General features: G+C 35.3%; 1 non-coding gene across 1 annotated transcript; it reads right to left on the reverse strand.

Annotated features, from left to right (window-relative positions):
* Nucleotides 1-3,087: 3,087 nt before the first annotated feature.
* Nucleotides 3,088-3,159, reverse strand: TRNAP-UGG. The gene has a single exon. It is a non-coding gene; the product is annotated as a tRNA-Pro (tRNA).
* Nucleotides 3,160-7,022: the final 3,863 nt, after the last annotated feature.

The raw sequence follows: 7,022 nt of genomic DNA on the forward strand, positions 1-7,022 counted from the left end.
CAGTACCACAGACCACAATGAACACAACAACAATACTTGCAGATAGATAATTTATTCATAAACTAAATCAAAATGCTTCCAAGTCTTGTGTTAGAAAGATACATCATTTGTAATACCCTAACCCATACTTGTATATATACTCGGACACAACCCAGACAACTTATGGGCCTGTTTGATTTATGATCGGTTTTTCGCGTTTTGGAAAAACTAGTCCCAGAACTAAAAAATTGAATCAGTGATTGAAACCAAAACTCTGCAATCAGTAATTAAGAATTTGAAATCAGTGATTGAGACCAAAACAGACCGGAAAGAAGGAGGAGGTGTTGATGGTGAGGAGAGAGATCTCGGGTTTGTCGGCAACTAGGCGGTGACGACGAGAATCGGCGGCGGTGACAGCGAGAATCGGCGGCGGCGAAAGAGGGAATCGGAGTTGCAGACGCCGAGAATCAGCAGCTAGAGAGAGAAGGAGCGAGAGAGAGATCTAGAGCTAGAGAGAATTTCTTGAGGAGTGAAATGCGGGGGAGGAGGAGCGGCGGCTGGGGAAGACGGTGGAGGAGTTTCTGAAGAAGATGGCGGAGGAGTTTCTGAAGAAGATGGCGAAGATGGCGAGGAGTTTCTGAAGAAGGGGAAGCAGGGCGTTAGGGATGGTGAGGCCGCAGGGTATAAGCTGGATTTTTAATGAAATTAACGCGTGGGTGTGGTTTGAATTTGTAGGGAGTGTGGGTTAAGCCCATTCATTTTATAAATTTAAGTTTAAAATTTAAATTTTTTTACAATAAAAAATTTTTAAAAATAGTTATATTTAATTTTTTTATTATAATAAAAAATTTTCAGATAAAATCACATTTTAATTCAAATTAAAAACTCGAATCAACAAATTAAACGGACTCTAAAAAATTTTTTTCCCAAAAATTTTCTTCTTTTTTTGTTACCAAAAAAATGTTTTTGTTCTTTTGGTAGCAAAAAAACTCCTTTTCACCACCAAAATATGAATTTGGTAGGAGAATCATGTTTTCTACTACATAAATTTAGTACTAAAAAATTATGTTTTTTTGTTACAAAACATTATTTTAGTAGCTAAAAGCATATTTTTTACTACTAAATTTAAATTTGGTACCAGAAAGACATATATTAAAAATTAAAAAAAACATTTTAATGATAAAAATTATTTTAGAATCATTGTTCTAGTAACATTATAACAAACAATATAGTTTTGAAATTGAAATACATTATTCTATATTAAAAATCAATCAAATAGCAAGATTATATACTACTCTTTGTGGAACATATACTTAATTAACAAGATCACATATATATACACATACTTATGTACTTATGTCTAGATTGAAAATCGTTTACTCAATCTAGTAACTTATTATCCATAATTTTCCTCATTGGGCTTATTATGATATTAAGGCCCAATTCGGCCTAAAACTTATACATGGCATTCTAACTCTTAGGCCACTGAAATTTATACTCTAACATAGTCTCTTAAATTAATGCGGGCATTAGACTCACATCAAACCTTCGAAATTCTAAGGACATATCGTATTGGCTCGTAGGTGCCTGTTGGAATAATTCGCTCGATAAACCACTATGTTCTTTAAAGAAAGCATTTTTTTCTTGAAAACTTTCTTTACGAATACTTTCGTTAAAATGAGGTTTAATGCCATTGTATTTTACTGAAATCTTATCTCGGGTTCTTTGATGACTTTTTGTTAAAACCGACACTGTGTTAGTTTTGTTTCATTAAAACTATACAGTTTCTGAAATCTGCATTTTACTACATCTTAGGGTCAGATTTCGAAAATTTATTCTTCGTGACAATTTTCTGTCTCGTCGAGATCTAAAATTTTTGTTTTTGGAGAAAGTTGAAATTCAGCCTCGAAAGGCCTCATTTGGCTGAAAACAATGGATGCTGTTTTTCTTGCAACTGTTTTAGTCCAAAACTGTGTCATTTCAGAAATTCACATTTTACTACATCTTAGAGTCGGATTTTGAAAATCTATTCTTCACTAAAGTTCTTCGTTTCATCGAAATCTAAAATTGTGGTTTTTATGAAAAACTGAGATTCAGCCTCTAAAGGTCTTGTTTGGCTAAACCAGTGGCTGCCAGTTTGTTTTGAAATTGTTTTGGACAACATGTTCGTTTTTACAAAATGGCTTCAAACTTACTTTTAGAGTCAAAGCTATGTTTTGTCACATTCACAGAAAAATGTTCAATACATCGACGATTATAAGTTCTAACTTTGAAACACTGAAAAATCTCGCTCTAGGGTCGTCATTTCCGCGTTCAAAGTAACCGGAAAATTTTTCCTCTAACCCCAAAATAAGCAAACTTCAACCAAGTATAATCATACCACATGATGCTAATCAAACTAAGCTCAACTCACAAAACCAACATAAAACTCACACACCCTTATTACAACTCATCTCCCCAAGAACCACAACTTTACATCCATAAATTCACGCGTAAAGCTGGCTAGAAGTTAATTGGGGAGAGTTTAAGAACTTACCCTTGAAGAACTCTCTGTCTCTCTTGAAAACCTTGAACTCCTCTAAGATTTGTTAATGGCTTGGAACTAGAAGAGTATAAGGAAATTTGAGAAGACATTTCTATAATTCAAACTTTACCAAAACATGAAGAAAAAAAGGATTTAGAGTTTATACCCTCGTAGAAATGCTTGTCTAGACTCCTCCTAGACCCTTTGATCTCCTTTTTCTTCTTCTATGGTTTGCTAGTGGCTCAAGATTGGGAGTAGTGTTGGAAGTTCGGGTCGGCGAGCTGCCCGAAGCCCGAATTTTTTCGGGCTCGGGCGGGCAAGCCCATCTCCCGCCCGCCCAAGCTAGATTTTCGGGTTCGGGCTCGGGCAGCCCGAATTTGACACTAACTCTCTTGCCCACCGCCGTCTAACCGCCCTATACCGCCGTCCACCGGAAATTTTTTTGAATTTTCTGACCATACCCGAACTGCCCGACCCGCCCGAATTGCCCAACCCAAAAATAAGCCCGAAAACCTAAATTTTGCCCGAAACCCGAGTTGCCCGATTTGCCTAAAACCGCCCGAAAATATTAGTTGCTACAAATTGGGGCATTCCGAGAATCGAACTCGGGACCTCTTACACCCAAAGCAAGAATCATACCACTAGACCCAATGTCCATATTTGTTATTTAAATTTTTAACTTTTTAATTAAGGTAAACACACAATTCCTTAATAGAAAGAGCAAATTCCTATTTTAGCAGTTTAATATTTTAGTTTTCACATTCTTGACCCTTTTTTATAATCAATCACATGATAAAAGGATTCCTCAAAAAACAATATACACAAGGAAAGAAACACATTGCCATCACTGAGTGAATCTTCCTCAACAAGTGGCAGTGGCAGCGGTGGCGGCAGCTTCAACGAGCTTATGGCGTACATCAGTGAAGGCTTAGTAGTCGACGGTACGTCAGAATCGTTTGACTTAGTTCAATGGTGGAGGGCACAGGCATTAACTTGGCCATCTAACTCGATTGGCAATGGATATATTTTCGATCCCAGTCTCCACTACTTCATCCAAACAAGCCTTCAGTACGACAGGAAGAATACTTGAGGAACGCCAGAATGCATTGTAAAGGGATATTGTTGAAACCTTGGTTTGCATTAAGGATTGGGATCGGGCCGATCAACGTCTACAGGATACAATTTCGCCGGCAAGCCAAGAATGGATCGATGAATTTAATCAATTAACATTTAATTTTGAAGATGATCCTTCAGCTTCAAATTAGATTGTAAATTTATAATTTGTAAATATGTATTCACTTTTGACATTGTATTTGTAATTATATAACTTTGTAAGTTTCTAAAATTTGTAATTCATCACAAAATGATTGCACACTTTTTTCCTTGCCAAGTTTTTATCCCAATTGAGTTTTTCTTGGTAAGGTTTTTAACGAAGCAATCATAAATTACAAATTTAAAAATTAATAAAGAAATAATTTTTTTATATAGTTCATGTGTTCATTTCAAATTTCAAATTGTAATATATATATATATAAATTTTAACACAAAATAACTTAATATTAAAAAAAAAGTTTAAATAATTCGGGCAATTCGGGCGGGCTCGGGCCGCCTAATACAAGCCCGCAGCCCGTTCAAGGTGAAATTCGGGCTCGGACGGGCGGCCCGAATTTCTCGGGCAGCTCGGGCTCGGGCTCGGGCAAAAACTCAGGCTTTTCGGGCGGTCGCGGTCGGCCCGTCCAAAATTCCAGCACTAATTGGGAGAGTGGAAGAAAGTATTTGAGAGAGAGATGGAGGAGTGTGGCTGGTTTTGGGTGTGGGCAAAAAGAGAGGAGATGTGCAAAAATGACTAACCTAATGCTTGCACTAATGGTCTCACCTTTATAGACATTGCTTGATCTCATCTTAGTTCTTATTTAAGCCCATCAGGCTAGCTTAATTAGCTAAATTTTTGGATTAATCCCCATTTTCTTTGGCTGGCCGGTTGTGTGATTCAAGAGGAAAGTGTAGTAAGCATTCATGTCCAATAGTTGATTTGACTCAATCCCATCATACCTTACCATGTAATCCACTAGCACACTCAACTAGCCAAGATTTGCTATAATCCCTTAAGTTTGGCCGGCCAAGTGAGGGGAGGAGAGAGAAAAATGAAATAAAACCCTTGTACGTTTGTCTACTTTCTAAATTTTCTCATTAAAACTGTCCAAAATTATACCGACAGTTATTTTCTTCAGTATGTGTACTGGATGCTAGTTTGTATTGTGTTTAGAGATTCTTGAAATTAAGATTCTCAAACTGTATCTGTACTGGATATTCTTTCGTTTTATAGTACGGTGAGAATTTATCGATCGAATTTACTTGATCGAAAACATGAACTTAACATGAAATCTGCTATAGAATTTAGGAATACAGATATTAATTCCATAAATCCTTCAGTCACATAATATTTTCTAGGAAAATTCTTGGCTTAAATAAATAAATTGTATTATTTAAAGTCTGAGATTTTCTCAGTCATTACACAAAAAACTATTGGTGGGAACCAAATTTCATTTTTCACCATGTCATTTGATAGCAAATTATATTTAGTAGCGGATTGTGTACTTTTTACTACTAGATTTAGTAACTAAAGCTTTGATAATTTCAACTACTAAAGTTTGGTAGCAAAAAAATGTGTTTTTTGCTACCAAAAATATTTTGGTATAAAAAAAGTTAGTCTTTTAAAGTGATTATTCTTGTAGTGCGTTTCGGTTAATTCTCAGAAGCAAGCTTCGTTTTATGTCCCAAAAGCTCTTTAGACAAATCTTGCAGAAACTGCTTTGCAAACAGTAAAAGTGGGGAACACTTTAGAACAGAATAAAATTAGTTCTGGGAACCAAGTTCTTGACTCGGATCACATAATCTCAGAACTTGCAACAACCGTTTCTACTACGATACCACATTCTGCTACTGCAATAGAATCACATATTTGTGCAGCGTTACCCACAATGACATCCCTAACGGCGAGGTCTCCATCTCATTCAACTCCAACAGTTTTTTTTCAAAAACTACTCTTAAAAAAGATTTGTTAAAATTATTTAAACAAGAAAAAGAAGTATTAATAAACCTTTTACACTTTATTAGCAGTTGCATTGTGTTAACAGCAGACATTTAGTCTGCTGTTGTCAACAAAGATTATTTATCTGTAACTGGACATTACTTTAAAGGCTTCGATTAGGATAAGAGAATATTAGGTTTTAAATATGTTCTAGGATCACATAGCGCCGATTTAATATATAATATAATTTTAAATGTAATTGATGAATATAGATTAAGGGATAAAGTGATGCCTATAACTTTAGATAATGCTAGTGCAAATACTTAAGCAATTAAATATTCTAAAAATGATTTAAGTTTATTCGGTGATGGTACTATTTTTCACCAACGTTCTGCATGCCATGAAATTAATTTAATAGTAAAATCCGGTTTAAAATCAATGGTTATTCACATAAAAGCAATTAGAAATAGCATCGTATGGATTCAAGGTAGTAACTCAAGACAGCAAGATTGGTTTAGGTTCTTATAAACACTAAATCTAACTCCTAGAGCATTAACACTAGACATGCCTATAAGATGGAACTCAACTTATATTATGCTTAAACAATGCATCCCCTATAAGGATGTTATAACAAACTATATCAGTCTAAAATTAGGAACATGATATATAGATGCATATGATTGGCAAATTGCCAAAACTTTGTATCAATTTTTAGGTTTCATGAAGTTACTTTAAAACTTAGTGGAACATATTACCCAAAATCACCTTTAACTTTAGGTAAACTTTTAAGAATTAGTATTTTATTTAGTGAATTTAGGAATGACCCAATTTTAGGAGTTCCAATCGCTTCTATGGAAAAGAAATTTAAAAAATATTGGTCTAAATTGCCAATGTTGTTTGGTTTCGGTACTATTTTGATCCTAAATTAAAATTAGAAGGTTTAGAAAGTGGTTTTAAAAACTTGGGTGAATTTTTAGGCATCAATTTTTCTGACCAATTTCCTAAAATAAAGGAAAAAATATTTTCTCTCTATAGTAAATATGATAATAGGTTTAGAAACATGGCTTCTGGAGCAAAGTAACCGCAACAAAGAGATGAAAACCCGCATTCATTCATGAATGTGTTCGGGTTGAAGAAGAAGAAGAAGACTCAAACAGCAGCTGGGAGTCGATCTTCATCAACTGGTTGGTGGTAGCGGCTTCAACGAGCTTATGGCGTACCTCAAGGAGAGCTTAGTAGTCGACGATAGTGGAGAATTGTTAGATTTAGTACAATGGTGGAGGGCACGAGCATTAACTTGGCCAATCCTAACTCGATTGGTAATGGATATTTTTTCGATCTCAGTCTCCACTGTTTCATCCGAACAAGCCGTCAGTATGATGGGACGAATACTTGAGGAACGCCGAAACGCATTGCAAAGGGATATTATTGAAGTTTTAGTGTGCATTAAGAATTAGGATCATTCCGATTAACGTTTACAAGATACAA

The sequence above is a fragment of the Morus notabilis genome, unplaced genomic scaffold (genome assembly GCF_000414095.1).
Source record: "Morus notabilis unplaced genomic scaffold, ASM41409v2 Scaffold31, whole genome shotgun sequence".
In the NCBI taxonomy this organism is placed as follows: domain Eukaryota; kingdom Viridiplantae; phylum Streptophyta; class Magnoliopsida; order Rosales; family Moraceae; genus Morus; species Morus notabilis.